The following is a 15103-nucleotide window of genomic DNA, read 5'->3' as shown; positions in this document are numbered from 1 at the left end:
CCCGACCCCGCTCGGGCGGGCGGGCGGGGACGGCCGAGGGGAGGGCCCGCCGGGGGCCGACCTGCCGGCTCCTCCCCCCGCCGCCCTGCGCGCATAAAGCCCCGCGCTCGCCCGCGCGCCCGGGCGCCCGCGGAGGCGGCGGCGCCGGGACCCCCTTCCCGCCGGGCTCCCGGGTCCCCCGGGATGAGAGAGACCCCGAATCCTGGTGCGGGCCGGGACCAGGGCGCGGCCGCACCCCCCACCCACACCAGCTCGGGGGCCGGGCCGCGGGAACGCCCTCCCGGAATGAAGCGCTTCCCGGTGCCTTCAAGGTAGCTCGGCTCCGGATCGGGATCCCCCCCCCCCCAGTTCTCCCTCTCAGGTCCCCTCTGTCCAGAATTGAAGAGACCCCCCCAATCTCCCTGGGCCGGGGAGGAGATAGCCCCAGTGGCCCCAAATCCCCACCCACTCCAACTGGAGAGAATCCTTCTTTACCCCAGTCGGAGCAAGAATCTGCCCTGGAGCCCCCGATTTCTTCTAATCTAATTTAGAGTCCCCCTTCAGTGGCTCTCAGCCCATTCCCATTATCCCATATCGAATTTGGAGAACCCCCTGTGTGCCTCGCGTCCCGAATGGGAAGCTTCCATCATCATCCCGGTAGAAACGATATCAGTTTCTCCCCAACCTTCCTTGACCCTTGATGCCCAGAGTAAGAATCCCACTCAACTCCCCCAAATCCCTCTCTCCGCTCTGTGGCCCGGGTGGTCTGCTGAGCAAGTCCTCCGCCCCAAGCCTGGGTTCCCATTTTGCCGCCACCCCACCCCCAGTGTGAGGAGTCTCTGCTGCTTCTCTCCCTGGTTCGCTCTTGTCAGCCCCATTCAGACTCCTGTCTGGATTCAGGAAACTGGGTACCAGACGCTCAGCGCCCGCTCCCCACCGAGGCACGGGGAGAAAAGTCAGTTCATCCGGTGTCCAGTTTAGAAGTCCGATGGCGCAGCGGTGCACCTTACCCCCAAATGATCCACTCTTTTGCAGAGTTCTAGCTCCACCCACTCCGGTTGGAAGAATCTGAACTACCTACCCCACGACGTTTGGAGTTACTTCCCTCGGTCGGTCTCATTTTGAGACTAGGGCAAACTCCTTCCTCCCCACTCCCATCTTTAGGGTCTCAGGGATCCCCCAATGCTTTCAACCCAAGCCACCTCACCCACTCCAAAATCTTCCTCCCTCCAGCCTGGGAGCAACTTTGAGAAAGTCCATTCTGGATTGCCATGGAAGCCAGAGGCCATTCTGCTCCTGGTAACTCCCTGCATATCCGAGCCTATCTCTCACTTCCCTGGCTGAAACCAACTAAGGCAGAGTCAAAGCAGGAGGCTAAGGCAACTAACATCCACGCCCATTCCTTTCTCGGCTGGGGGTTTCGGTGCCACAAAAGCCTCTCCCTCCCAACTCACCTCCCATTCCTTCCCATCTCCCTTCCTTTAAATCCACCCAGTATAACTCAGTGTCACCCTTAGTGACAAGCCCTTTGCTGCTCACCTTCACATCCATCCTGTATTCAGCTACCTTTTATTAAGGTGTGCCAGGGCTCTAGCACGGTAACCTTGCTCCCTAGAAATGTGCCCATCCCCCTCCTCTTAGCACACGTTCCCTCTCCCCACCCCACCACCACACATTTAAGAATGTGAGAGACTCACGTTAATGGTTTCCTTGGGGACCTTCTGCAGTGCTCAGCAGGTGTATCCTGGCACCCTGTGCACATAACACTACAAACAAACTTGCCTTTTCCTGTTTGTATTCCCCTAACCTTTCCCAGTTTCTCAGCATCCTCTGGACTGGGGACTGGGGGGAAGGGAACGGAGCATTTCTCAGCATCTCCACACAAGCTGGAACATCAGGTGTGTCCTGGGAGAGACACAGATGAGGGTCAGCACCCCCACAGTTAGGGAACTGACTGCTCCTAGGACTGAACTTCAGGTTCTTTCAGGAGAGATGCCCAGAGGGCAGAGCGCCACTGTCCTTGAGTTTGATTTGTGTGCTGGTGCTGTTGGCTGGTGGCTTGGAGGATAGGAAGTGGATAAGGGTCATTTGTTCAAAGCCAGCCAAGACTGTTTAAGAAGCAGCTTGAGCTAGGATCCATTTATTAGCATCCTCATTCAAGACTTCAGAGGAGGAAGCATTTACTTCCTTTTGTCAATAACCTGGTTTGTAGGACGGAACAGGTGGGTGGACTTAAGAGAAGTCTCCTCCCACCTGTGGGTTTATCTCCATCTAGCAGCTCCAGTCCACTTTGTTCGCAGTGGAGGCAACAAATCCTTGGGAGTGTGTGTGGGGCGGGGCTCACAGGACAGTAAAGCTATGAATACTTGATCCTTGTAGTAAACGGAGGATCTCAGCAGTATCAAGGGAAAATGATCCAAAAAGCAACTGGCCCAGACTCCAGAATTAGGAAAGCATCACTCAGAAAATAAAAGAATGATTTGCTTCATAAATTTTGTAAATCTTGAAAAAGACAGTGAAGAAATGATATTATGCTCAAGCACTGAGATGATGTAACTTGGCACAAATATCTATTGTCTACCTTTTGCGTTCCAGTACTGTCTTAAGTGCTATATTTCCAGCCCCTACTCTACAAAACTTAATTTCTAGGGACAAGAGTCAGAAAAATAAGGGTCACTGGTAGAGTATTTCCTAGAATGCATGGGAGGGGCAAAGAAATAAATAGTAGCTTTATTAAGTACTTCGGAGAAGGGAGGGGAATAGGGAAGATGGGAAGCATAGGGGAGAAGGTGATATTGCAATTTTGAATCCAGAAAGTGCTCATAAGGGAAGGTGATATGTTAGCAAAGATTTGAAGGAAAAGAGCTATTTGAGTTTGCTGTGTTATCCATGACATTCATGTTAGCAGAATATCTGCAACTCTTAAGTGCAGATGATAGTTGATATTCCTAATTTGACTTTCACTCTCTAAAACTGGTTCCCAAACCTTGATGTGCATTTTTAAAATCACCTGGTGCTGTGCAGTGGACTCAGGATGGGTAGGGGCTCTGAAAACTGCAGTTTTAAAACAAGCCAGTCTGTCCAATGATGCTGGTACCTGAGGTATTTCCTCAACCACTCTTGGAGAAGCACTGCTTTAAAATATATGGATGAATCTTTGAGAACATCAACAACAAAGCTAAAGATCAAATTATAGTATGTTTGGTTTCAGTGGTTGAAAGTATTCCACTCTGTTCTTATTCTTTGAAAAGGCAATACCCAAGCAAAGCCCTGGATTACCCAGAACATACCAGTTCTTGTCTGTACAGGAGAAGGAAAAATTTATTGAAGTTTATTAGAAACCATTCATTTAAATCAGTCCATTTTACAACTTTCTTCCACTTTTTTAAAAACATAGATTTCATATTTAGAGTAGTTTTAGGTTCACAGAAAAATTGATCAAAAGGTACAGAGATTTCCTATATATCTCCTTCCCCCACACATGCATAGCATCCCCTGTTATCAATATCCCCAGAGTGGTATTTGGTCATAATTGGTAAATTTACATTGACATATCATTATCACCGAAAGCCCATAGTGTTTGCATGAGGGTTCCGTCTTGTTGGTGTACATTCTATGGGTTTGGACAAATGCAGAATAACATGCATTTACCACTATGGAATCATGGAATATGTCCACTGCCCTAAAAATTCTCTATGCTTCATATATTCAGCCTTCCTCTCCCTAGCCCCCACAACCACTTATCTTTTTACTGTCTGTATAGTTTTGCCTTTTCTGGAAGATCTTACAGTAGGAAGCATACAGTATATATCTTTTCAGATTGGCTTCTTTCACTTAGCAATATATATTTAAGTTTCCTCTATGTCTTTCCATGATTTGATAGCTTATTTCTTTTTAGTGCTAAATAATATTCCACAGTCTTTATTGTATCCTGGTGTATCTATTCACCTATTAAAGGACTTGTTGATTGCTTTCAAATGTTGGCAACTAAGGGAAAAAAAAGATGCTAAAACAGACATGTGCAGCTTTTATATGTATGGACATAAATTTTCAATCCCCTACTTTAAAAAAATGTTTTTCTCTTTACTTTTTCTTTCTCTCAAATGTATGGACTCAACCAGGAATTAACCAACTGGGATTATTAGGGCACTTGACTGAGGGTCAGAAGACCTGGTGGTTGGTCCTGGGATCCCTGCTGTTTCTGATTGAGTGAGTCTAGAGATACTCCACTCAACCTTCTAATCTTTCATTTCTTTTCAGAGTTGCTTGAAGAAGTATGTGAGCTCATGTATACAGAAACACCTTTAAAACACTAAAGCATTATGAAAACACAAGGAAGTTAATTCCCAATCCAGCTAATTTGGTCCAACTCAAATTCAGTTACTTCAAGTCTTGGAGTGCTAGATGGGCAGAGTGGTGCATGCCTGTGATCCCAGCAGCTCGATAGCCTGAGGCAGGAGGATCTCGAGTTCAATGCCAGCCTCAGCAAAGGCAAAAGTTACTAAGCAACTCAATGAGACCCCTTCTCTAAATAAAATACAAAATAAATGGGGATGTGGCTCAGAGGTTGAGTGCCCCTGAGTTCAATCTCTGGTACCAAAAAAAAAAAAAAAAAAAAAAAAAAGGCTAGGGATATAGCTCAGTTGGTAGAGTGCTTGCTTTGCATGCACAAGACCCTGGGTTCAATCCCCAGCACCACCAAAAAAAAAAAAAAAAAAAAAATGGGAATCAAGAAATAAATGCTCATATTTATAGTCAATTGATTTTTTTAAAAGAATTTTTTATTTGTTCTTTTTAGTTATATGTGACAGTAGAATGTATTTTGACATATCATACATACACGGAGTATAACTTCCCATTTAAGGCCCAGTTTCAATCCTCAGCACTACAGGGAGAAAAAACAAAAAGACTGAGATCAATTGAACAACATCAAAATTAAAACTTTTATACTTCAAAGGATACCTTCAAGAAAGTAAAAAGAAATCTGGTGCAGTAACACACACCTGTAATACCAGCTTCTCTGGAGACTGAGGCAAGAGGATCAAAAGTTCAAAAGCCAGCCTGGGCAACTGAGATAGGACCCTGTCTCAAAAATTAAAAGTACTGGGAAGGTAGCTCAGTGGTAAAACTTGCCTGGTATGGTATGCACCAGAGGCCCTGGGTTTAATCCCCAATACTAAAGAGAGAGAGAGAGAGAGAGAGAGAGAGAGAGAGAGAGAAAGAGAGAGAGAAGAAAACCCCCAAAATGGGAGGAAAAAGTGCAAATTATATATCTGATAGGGAATTTGTATTTAGAATGTATAGAAGCAATAACAAAATATTAATAACAAAATATTAAAATGGGCAGACTGTATCCTGGGGTGGCATCTGTGTACCCAGCCCCACTTGCCCTTTCCACTGCCACCTGCAGCTTGCTACCTCCATACCGGGCTAAGCTTGAGGAAACTGAACAGCTGCTACCAAACCTAAGCACTATGGGGTAGAATGCCCTGGAAGGTTGTGATGCTATCTTCAAGCAGTTGGGGGGTTCATGACAAGAATGGCCCTTCAGGTAGAAAAATTGGATGACCATCCTGAATGATTTAATGTGCATAAAAAGGTCCATGTCACCCTGAGCACCTATGAACATGTGGACCTTTCAGAATGGGACATAAACCCAGCCGACTTCATCAAAGGAGTAGCAGAGTCCATGACAGAGACCCTGCCCTTCTTTGAATTCCTCAGGGAGGAAAGAGGACACTGAGGATCCCTTGGCCTCAGGACTTGCTGCAGTCAAAATAGCCAGTTTCAGGGTGGAGGTCATGGCTCAGAGATAGAGCGCTTGCCTACCATGTGTGAGGCACTGGATTTGATCCTCAGCACCACATAAAAATAAAATAAAGATATTGTGTTTGCCTAGAACTAAAAAATAAATATTAAAAAAAAATAGCCAGTTTCAGAGCTGGGTGTGTATTTCAGTGGTAGATAGATATCCAGCTCTAGGATAGATAGCCAGCACTAAATAAATAAATAAATAAATAAATAAATTGTCACGTTGACTCTGCTCCCTCCATTTGGGATGAGTCCTTGAAGAGGAAAGAAGCCAACATCACTGCCCACACCTGGAATTGAGAACTTGTCTCCATGCCACCTCTTCATTCTTGATGTTGTTATATGACATTAATTTGAATAAGCTCTCCCCTTTGCAACTTCCCAAGAACAATAATGATTTATTTCCAGACCATGACTTGTCCCCTTTCTGATTCATTTCCCAAGAAGCCTTGAAAGAGGGTGAATAAAGTCTTATTTTAGAATCCAGGACCCTAATGTAAAACCCCATTCTATGTCCCAGAAACGTGTGCTTTCAGGCCCCAAATAAAATTATTACTTGGGGAAAAAATAAAAGTAATAATGAGAAAAGGATCCGACTAGACATTTCTCCAGAAAAAGATAGATAAATGGCCAATAAGCACGTGAAAAGACATTGACATCATTAGCCGTCAGGCAAATGCAAATGAGCACCACAGTGAGATATGCTTCACACCCCCTAGAATGGCTATAATCAAAAAGGTAGATAATTGCAGGTGTTGGTAAGAATATGAAGAAATTAGGACCCTCATATGTTGCTGATGGGAATGTAAAATTGTGGGGAGTTAAGGAAAACACTGTGGCAGTTTTCTAAAAGAGTAAACAGAGTTATCATATGAGCTGGGTGCACACTTGTAATCCCAGTTATTTGGGAGACTGAATTGGGAGGATCTCAAGTTCAAGGCCAGCCTAAGCCATTTAGCAAGATCCTCTCTCAATATAAAAAAATAAAAAGGTTTGGGGATGTAGCTGAGTGGTAGAGTGTCCCTGAATTTAATCAATCCCCAGTACCAAAAAAAAAAAAAAAAAAAAGTTACCATATGATCCAGCAATTCTTTTCCTAGGTTGGACCCCAGGGAAATTGAAACGTATGTCTAAACCAGGTGTGGTGGCACATGCCTATAGTCCCAGCAGCTCAGGAGGCTGAGGCAGAAGGATTGCAAGTTCAAAGGCAACCTCAGCAACTTAGTGAGGCCCTAAGCAACAACTTAGGGAGACTCTGCCTGAAAATTAAAAAAATAAAATAAAAAGAACTGGGTATGTGGCTCAGAGGTTAAGTGCTCCCTGGGTCTAATCCTCCTCCTCCTCCGGAGAAGGAAGGAAGGAAGGAAGGAAGGAAGGAAGGAAGGAGGGAGGGAGGGAGGAATGAATGAATTATTTGGTCATAAAAGGGAATGCAGTAGTGATCCCAGGTACCACACAGATGAACTTTGAAAACATTATGCTAAGCAAAAGAAACCAGAAACAAAAGTTCATGTATTTATGATTCCATTTGCATGAGGTGTCCACAACAGATCCATCAATAGAAAGAGGAAGTAAAGTGGTGGTTGCCTAGAGTTTGGGGGGTAAGGGAAACATGTGCAAAGAAATAGGGAATGACTGCTGGTGGGTCCAGATTCCTATCCGGAATGGTGGAAACGTTCTAAAATTGATTATAGTTGAGTTTCACAATTTTGTGAATCTAAACACTGAAGTGGGTAAATTGGATGATATGTGAATTATATCTCCATAATGGTGTTACAAACAAACAACACACACACACACACACACACACACACACACAAATAATTTGCCTAGTATGAACTTTTCCCTGATCCAACAACATAAATTTATTCTCTTCTCCCATATACCTTTCTTTAACCTTTATTATTATTATCATTATTATTATATAGAAATTATTAAGCACCTTCCATACACTAAACAGTGCCAGGCACTTTTCAGGGGCTTTCCATTTATTCTCCCAGAAATTCTATTATTTTATTTTCCTTGCATGACTGTGGGCACCCAGGGATACTTTTCCACTGATCTACATCCCCAGCCCTTTTTATTTTGAAGGAGGATCTCACAAAGTTGCTGAGGCTGGCCTCAAACTTGTGATCCTTCTGCTTCAGCCTCCTTTCAAGTCAACTGTGATCTTCCCAGCAACTCTAGTGTATTTAAATATTATATTTCTATTTTATAGATCAGAAAAACAAGTTTTAGAGAAGGTAAGTAATTTGTCCAAAGTCACATAGGAAATGATAAAGTAATAGCTAAGATGTATTGAGTAATTACTATGTGCCAGGCACTATAGTAAGCACTTTGCATTAGGGTATAAATTTAATCCTTTCAACTCTATGAAGCAAGACCCTATTTTACAAATCAGGAAACAGAAGCATTGAGCGATAAACTTGCTAATAAAGATCAGTTTGTCAGCAAGTGAGGGAGCTGGGGTTTTAAGTCAAGTTTAATGCCAGAATCTCCATTATGAAGCATGACATTATACTGTCTAACTACTTCAGGCATATATAATGTACCTATTATTGCAGAAGATCCTCCTCCTCCTCCTCCTCCTCCTCCTCTTCTTCTTCTTCTTTTTTACTAGTACTGGGGATTGAACCCAGGGGCACTTAACCACTTAGCCACATCCCCAGCCCTTCTTATATTTTTTTTAATTTTTTTTTTTTTTTAAAGAGAGAGTGAGAGAGGGAGAGAGAGAGAGAGAGAGAATTTTAACATTTATTTTTTAGTTATCGGCGGACACAACATCTTTGTTTTGTATGTGGTGCTGGGGATCGAACCCGGGCCGCACGCATGCCAGTCGAGCGCGCTACCGCTTGAGCCACATCCCCAGCCCCCTTATATTTTATTTAAAGACAAGTTCTCAGGATTGGGGCTGTGGCTCAGTGGTAACATGCTTGCCTAGCATGTGTGAAGCACTGGGTTCGATTCTCAGCACCACATATAAATAAATAAAATAAAGGTCCATCAACAACTAAAAAAATATTTAAAAAAAAGACAAGTTCTCGCTAAGTTGCTTAGGGCCTCGCTAAGTTGCTGAGGCTGGCTTTGAACTTCGGTTCTACACTCTCTATTGTACTGGAATGAAAGCTCTTTAAGGGAAGGGACACTGTGCAAAGCTTCTGAATTTTCTTCTACTACCACCCTCATTCTCAGGTCCCAGACCTTACACTGAGTACTTAATACTCAGTCGTTGTCAAGAGCTTAGTTAGAGGGTTGGGGTTTGGCTCAGTGGTAGAGTGCTTATGTAGCACATAGCACATGTGAGGCACTGGGTTCCATCCTCAGCACCACATAAAAATCAATCAATAAAATAAAAGTATTGTGTCCATCTACTAAGATAATATATGTATTATATATTTTATATATGTGTGTGTGTGTATGTGTGTGTGTGTGTGTGTATTTTTAAGTCCATTCAATCTTGGCAAGAGCTGAAGTTGGGATGGTAAATGAGACAGCAATTGCTACTGTTTCTCACAGAGAGACAGAGTTATATGTACATTTGTGTGTCACTAAACGACAGGGATACATTCTAAGAAATGAGTGGTTAAGTGATATCGTTGTGTGGACTTCACAGAGCGCTCTTACACAAGCCTCGGTTGTATGGGTCAGTTACCATGTGGCCTCATGATTGCATCGCAAGGTGTATGGGGCTGCTGCCAGCGTAATACGGCTGTCCGTTTTAAAGTAAACTTATCTTTTATAAGTAGGAGAGGTATACTCTAAAATAAGCATAGGGCCAGGAATGGTGGCACATACCTGTAATCCCACTGGCTCGGGAGGCTGAGGCAGGAGGATGGAGAGTTCAAAGCCAGCCTCAGCAACTTAGTAAGGTCCTAAGCAATTATGAGCCCTAAATAAAAAAATATATAAAAGGGGCTAAGGATGTGACTCAGTAGTTAAGTGCCCTAGGGTTCAATCCCCAATACCAAAAAAACAAAATAAAATAATGAGAGGGCGGTCTACGCCTCTAATCCCAGCGACTTGGGAGCTTGAGGCAGGAGATCTCAAGTTGAGGCCAGCCTGGACAACTTAGTAAGACTCTGAGTTAAAATAAAAAATAAAAGGATCTGGGAATGTTGTGCCATGGTAGAGCACTCCTGGGTTCCATCCCCAATACTGAAAAAAAAAAATTTTTTTTTTGAAAACAGATAGGACTTGGGATATAGTTCAGTGGTAAAGCAAAAGCTTAACATGAGTGAGGCCCTATATTCAAGCCTCAGCACGAAAAATATTACAGAATATTAAAAAGATAAAATGAGGGCTGTGGATATAGCTCAGTTGGTAGAGTACTTGCCTCACATGCACAAGGCCCTGGGTTCAATCCTCAGTACCAAAAAAAAAAAAAAAAAAAAAAAAAAGATAAAATGAGAAATAACAAGACTGGCGACACATGCAAGTAATCCCAGCAATTTGAGAGGCTGAGACATGAGGATTGCAAGTTGGAGGTCAGCCTCAGCAATTTAGAGAGATCCTTGGCAACTTAGAGAGACCCTATCTCAAGACCCTATCTTGGGGTTACAAGTCAGTGGTAAAATGTCCCTGAGTTCAATACCGAGAGAGAGAGAGAGAGAGAGAGAGAGAGAGAGAGAGAGAGAGAGAGAGAGAGAAACAACAACAACAACACACACACAAAAAGTCCAGCATATTAAATAATAAACCAGCAACCTGGTCATTTATTATCATTATAAAGTATTACGTAGTGTACATAATTGTACGCACTCTACTTTTATATAAAGTGAAGAAGGTTTGTTTATACCAGCATCACCACAAACACATGAGCAATGAATGCATTTTGCTATGATTTTAAGAGGGCTATGACATCACTGGGCAATAGGGCCCATTACCATCTTATAAAATCATCGTCCTGTATGTGGTCTATTGTTGACTAAAACATAATTATGCAGTACATGACTGTAATTCTTTTTAACCAAGTAACTTGAAACATTGCAGTGTAGTAGACATTCCCCCACCCTCCCTCTCTAAATATATATTTTCTACTTTTATTTATTTGGTGCTAGCGACTGAACCCAGGGCCTTGCACATGCTAAGCACAAGCTCTGCCATTAAAATACTCCCCCAACCCCAAAGACACATTTATCTATTTTTAGTACTAATGATTGAACCCAGGGGGGCTCTACCACTGAGCTACATCCCCAGCCCTTTTTATTTTGAGAAAGGGTCTCACTAAGTTACCCAGGTTGATCTCAAACATGCAGTCCTCCTGCCTCAGCCTCCCTAGTCTCTGGCATTACAGTGCCTTGCTCTTTATTATTTTATTAGTTGCCAAGGCTGTGCTTGAACTCCCAGGCTCAAGAGATTCACCTGCCTTAACCAATGTAACCAATGGGCCCAGCCCTACATTTTGATTTTTAATTGACCCATAGGGATTGGACATATCTGTGGGGTACAGTGTGACATTTCAATCCATGTGGTAGGTTCTATTCCTATGCCTGTCTTACAGATGACAGCCAACCACTCCAGGAGCCCGGTTGCACTTGACGCAAACATCCTGTGCTACCCTGTCTCTGTTTTCCCCCCTTGGTCTGGCCCGGGAGGGAATTAAATAAACGATTCGATTCTGCTTGCCCAGCTGAGGACACCCACAGTTGGCCTGGACCTGCTGACTCTTCCACTTTCTCACTTTCTCACTGTCGCTTCCAATGACAGCCAGAGCCAGTTTGATGGGTTAGTGAAAGGGGGATGCTCTGGGAGTTTTATGGTTTCAGCAACTGAAGTTGCCTCTCTGCTGTAATTAACTATTTGATTTAGTCTGGTCAATTAATAATCCCACAATTCAGAGGCTAAAGAGCTAACGATGCTAAGAGCAAGGCCGTCTTTATTTTATTTTATTTTTTTATTTTTTTAAATGTTTATTTTGGGAAATGGAAACTGCAGACCTGGAGAACTGGAACCGCAGATCTGTGGGTGGTGACTGTGGGGGAGGGGATGCCAGGCGGTTGGCAGGGGCTTCTGTTACACTCAGGCAGGGCATAGAGATGAAGGGGCTGGGTAGAAGAAGGCAGGGTCCTCTCTCGGAGCTCTCTCCCTAGAGACCAGATTTCAGCAATCCCAGGAAAATAGCTTTTGGAGTCAGTGAATACAGTGGAAAAAACATTAGATAGGGAGTCAGGAGCCTGGGGCTCAGTCTCTGACCTTGAGACAGACTCTTCCCCTCTCTGAGCCCTAGTTTATTCATGTGCAAAATGGAAAGGGGCCAGATTATTCCACAGATGGAAATTGGTTTCAGTTTTTCTACTGATTGGTAGTGGCTAGGGCTGGGCAAGGATAGAAATGTCTGACTTTTTAGGGGTGCCTGCCTTGGATGCAGGTGATCAGGAAATAATGGAAGGTGTGCTGTATACAGTCAGCTTTAGTATCTGCACATTTCACATCTGTGAATTTCACCAAACATGCGTTGGAAATATTTCTTTATTGCATCTGTACTGAAACTATACAGTACCTTTTAAAACTTCTCATTATTCTCAAAACAATACAATACCTATTTACATAGCATTTACATTGTAATGGGTATTATAAATAATCTAGAGATGATATGAAGTATATGACGTGTGCATACGTTCTATGCAAATATGACTCCACTATATAATGGATCCTTAGATTTTGGTATCAATGAGATTCCTAGAACAAATTGACCTTTAGATACTGAGGGACAACTGTATTAGCCTTCCTTGGATTGGATGATCTCTGTGTCTTTTCCAGTTTTAGTTGTCTGCACACTTTAGAAAAAGCATCACAAGGATCCAGAGCTAGGCAGCCTCCCCAGGGATCAGTCAGCCAAGGGAGAAACCACCAAAGTGACAATTCTATTAATAAAGATAATACATGATTCTATATGTGATGGAAAAGTCTGGAAGGAATTACACCAAACTGTAGCCATTTACATCAAACCATTAACATAGATTTTTTTTTTTTTTTGTAAGTATGGATTCATCTTTTTTTTTTCCTTCAGTACTGGGGGTTGACCCAGAGGCACTTTACCACTGAGCTACATCCTCAGCCCCTTTAAAAATTTTACTATTATTATTATTATTTACTTTGAGATAGGGCCTTGAACTTGGGATCATCCTGCCTCAGCCTTGGGAGCAGTGGGATCATAGGCCTAGGCCATCATGCCCAGCCTGGATTCATCTTAACAAACATAGTAAAAATAATCTGAAACCAAGTCAAGTGGCACACACCTGTAATCCTAGCTAGTTAGAAGCCTGAGGCAGAAGGATCACAACTTTAAGGCCAGGCTCAGCAGCTTATCGAGACCCTGTCTCAAATTAAATACAACAAGGGCTAGGGACATAGCTCAGTGAGTTTGATCTCTAGTACTATAAATAAACAAACAAAAAACAAACAAATATTCGAACAAGACTACTTTATGACTATTCAAAAGCATTGATAGCATCATTATTTATAATAGTCAGGAACTGGAAGTCATCCAAACATCCATCAACAAAGGAATGGATAAGCTATGATATATTCATATAATGGAATACTACACAAATTTTAAAAGGAACAATTGACTGATTCATGCAACAATACAGGTGAATTTCTAAGATAGTATGTTGAGCAAAAGAAGCCAGACAAAACCAAATACATGCAAAAAAATACCATTTATATGAAGTTCTAGAATAGGCAAAAACAATCCTTGGGAAGAAGAATCAGAATACTGTTTATCTTTGAGGAGGGAGGAGCAAATATTGGCTTAGAACAAGGAGAGAACAAAAATGGGAACCTAAATACAATAAGTTAACTTGTATGTATAATTGGCCAAAATGCATTCTACTGTCATATATAACTAAAAATAATAAATTTTTAAAAAAAGAAAGAAAAAAGGGGAGAACTTTGAAGGAAGGAAATATCAGCACTGTCCAACAGAAATAAGATACAAGGCAAAGTTACCAACCACATATGTTATTCTAAATTTTCTGAGAGCCACATTAAAAAGACTTAAAAGGGTCAGGTACAGTGGCACATGCCTGTAATCCCAGCAGCTCGGGAGGCTGAGGCAGGAGGATCTAAGCCAGCCTCAGCAACAGTGAGGTGCTGAGCAACTCAATGAGACCCTATCTCTAAACAAAATACAAAATAGGGCTGGGGGGATGCTGGGGACATAGCTGAGTTGGTAGAGTGCTTGCCTTGCATGCACAAGGCCCTGGGTTTGATCCCAGCACCAAAATAAAAAAAAAAATAGGGTTGGAGATATGGCTCAGTGGTTGAGTGCCCCTGAGTTCAATCCCTGGTACACCCCCCCCCAAAAAAAAGACATAAAAGGAAACAGGTTATTTTTATTTTAATAATATATTCAAAACATTACATTTTAACATGTAATCAATTACTAATAATATATTTTACATTCATTTTCACATTCTCTAATATCTAATGTATGTTTTGCACTTAAAGCACTTCCCAGGCTGGACTAGCTACACTTCAAGAGCTCAGTAGGCACAAGTGATGGATGGAAAACACAGTTTGTATCTTAGTCCAGATTGTAGTTATAGATAAAAATTCATCAAACTGGGCACGGTGGCACACGCCCATAATCCCAACAGCTCAGGAGGCTAAGACAGGAGGATTGCAAGTTCAAAGCCAGCCTCAACAATGGCAAGGTGCTAGGCAACTCAGTGAGACCCTGTCTCTAAATAAAATACAAAATAGAACTGAGGATGTGGCTCCATGGTTGAGTGCTCTTGAGTTCAATCCCCAGTACCCCCCCAAAAAAAAATTCATTCAACTATACACTTAAAATTTGTGCATTTTGCTAAGGATGTAGCTCAGTGATAGAGTACTTGCCTAGCATGCATAAGGCCCTGGGTTCAATCCTCAGTACCACAATAAATAAATAATAACATAAAATATGTGAATTTATTTTATGGAAATTATGCCTCAATAAAAAAAATGATATTTCATTAAAAGGCAAAACACGCAGGTATGGTAGCACAGGCCTGAAATCCCAAAAACAGGCTGACGCAGGAAGATCATAAGTTTGAGGCCATCTTGGGCAACTAAGAGAGACCTGTCTCAAAATAAAAAAATAAAAAGGGCTAGGGCTGGGGATATAGCTCAGTTGGTAGAGTGCTTGCCTTGCATGCCCAAGGCCCTGGGTTCAATCCCGGATTGAACCACAAAATAAATAAATAAACAAAAAAGGCTGGGCCAGCCAGGTGCGGTGGCACATGCCTGTAATCCTAGCGGCTTGGGAGGCTGAGGCAGGAGGATCGAAAGTTTAAAGCCAAAGGGAGGAGCTAAGCAACTCAGTAAGACC

This window comes from Spermophilus citellus (assembly GCF_964194105.1).
Source record: "Spermophilus citellus genome assembly, chromosome: 3".
Classification (NCBI taxonomy): Eukaryota; Metazoa; Chordata; class Mammalia; order Rodentia; family Sciuridae; genus Spermophilus; species Spermophilus citellus.
Note: the sequence above shows the minus strand (reverse complement) of the source record.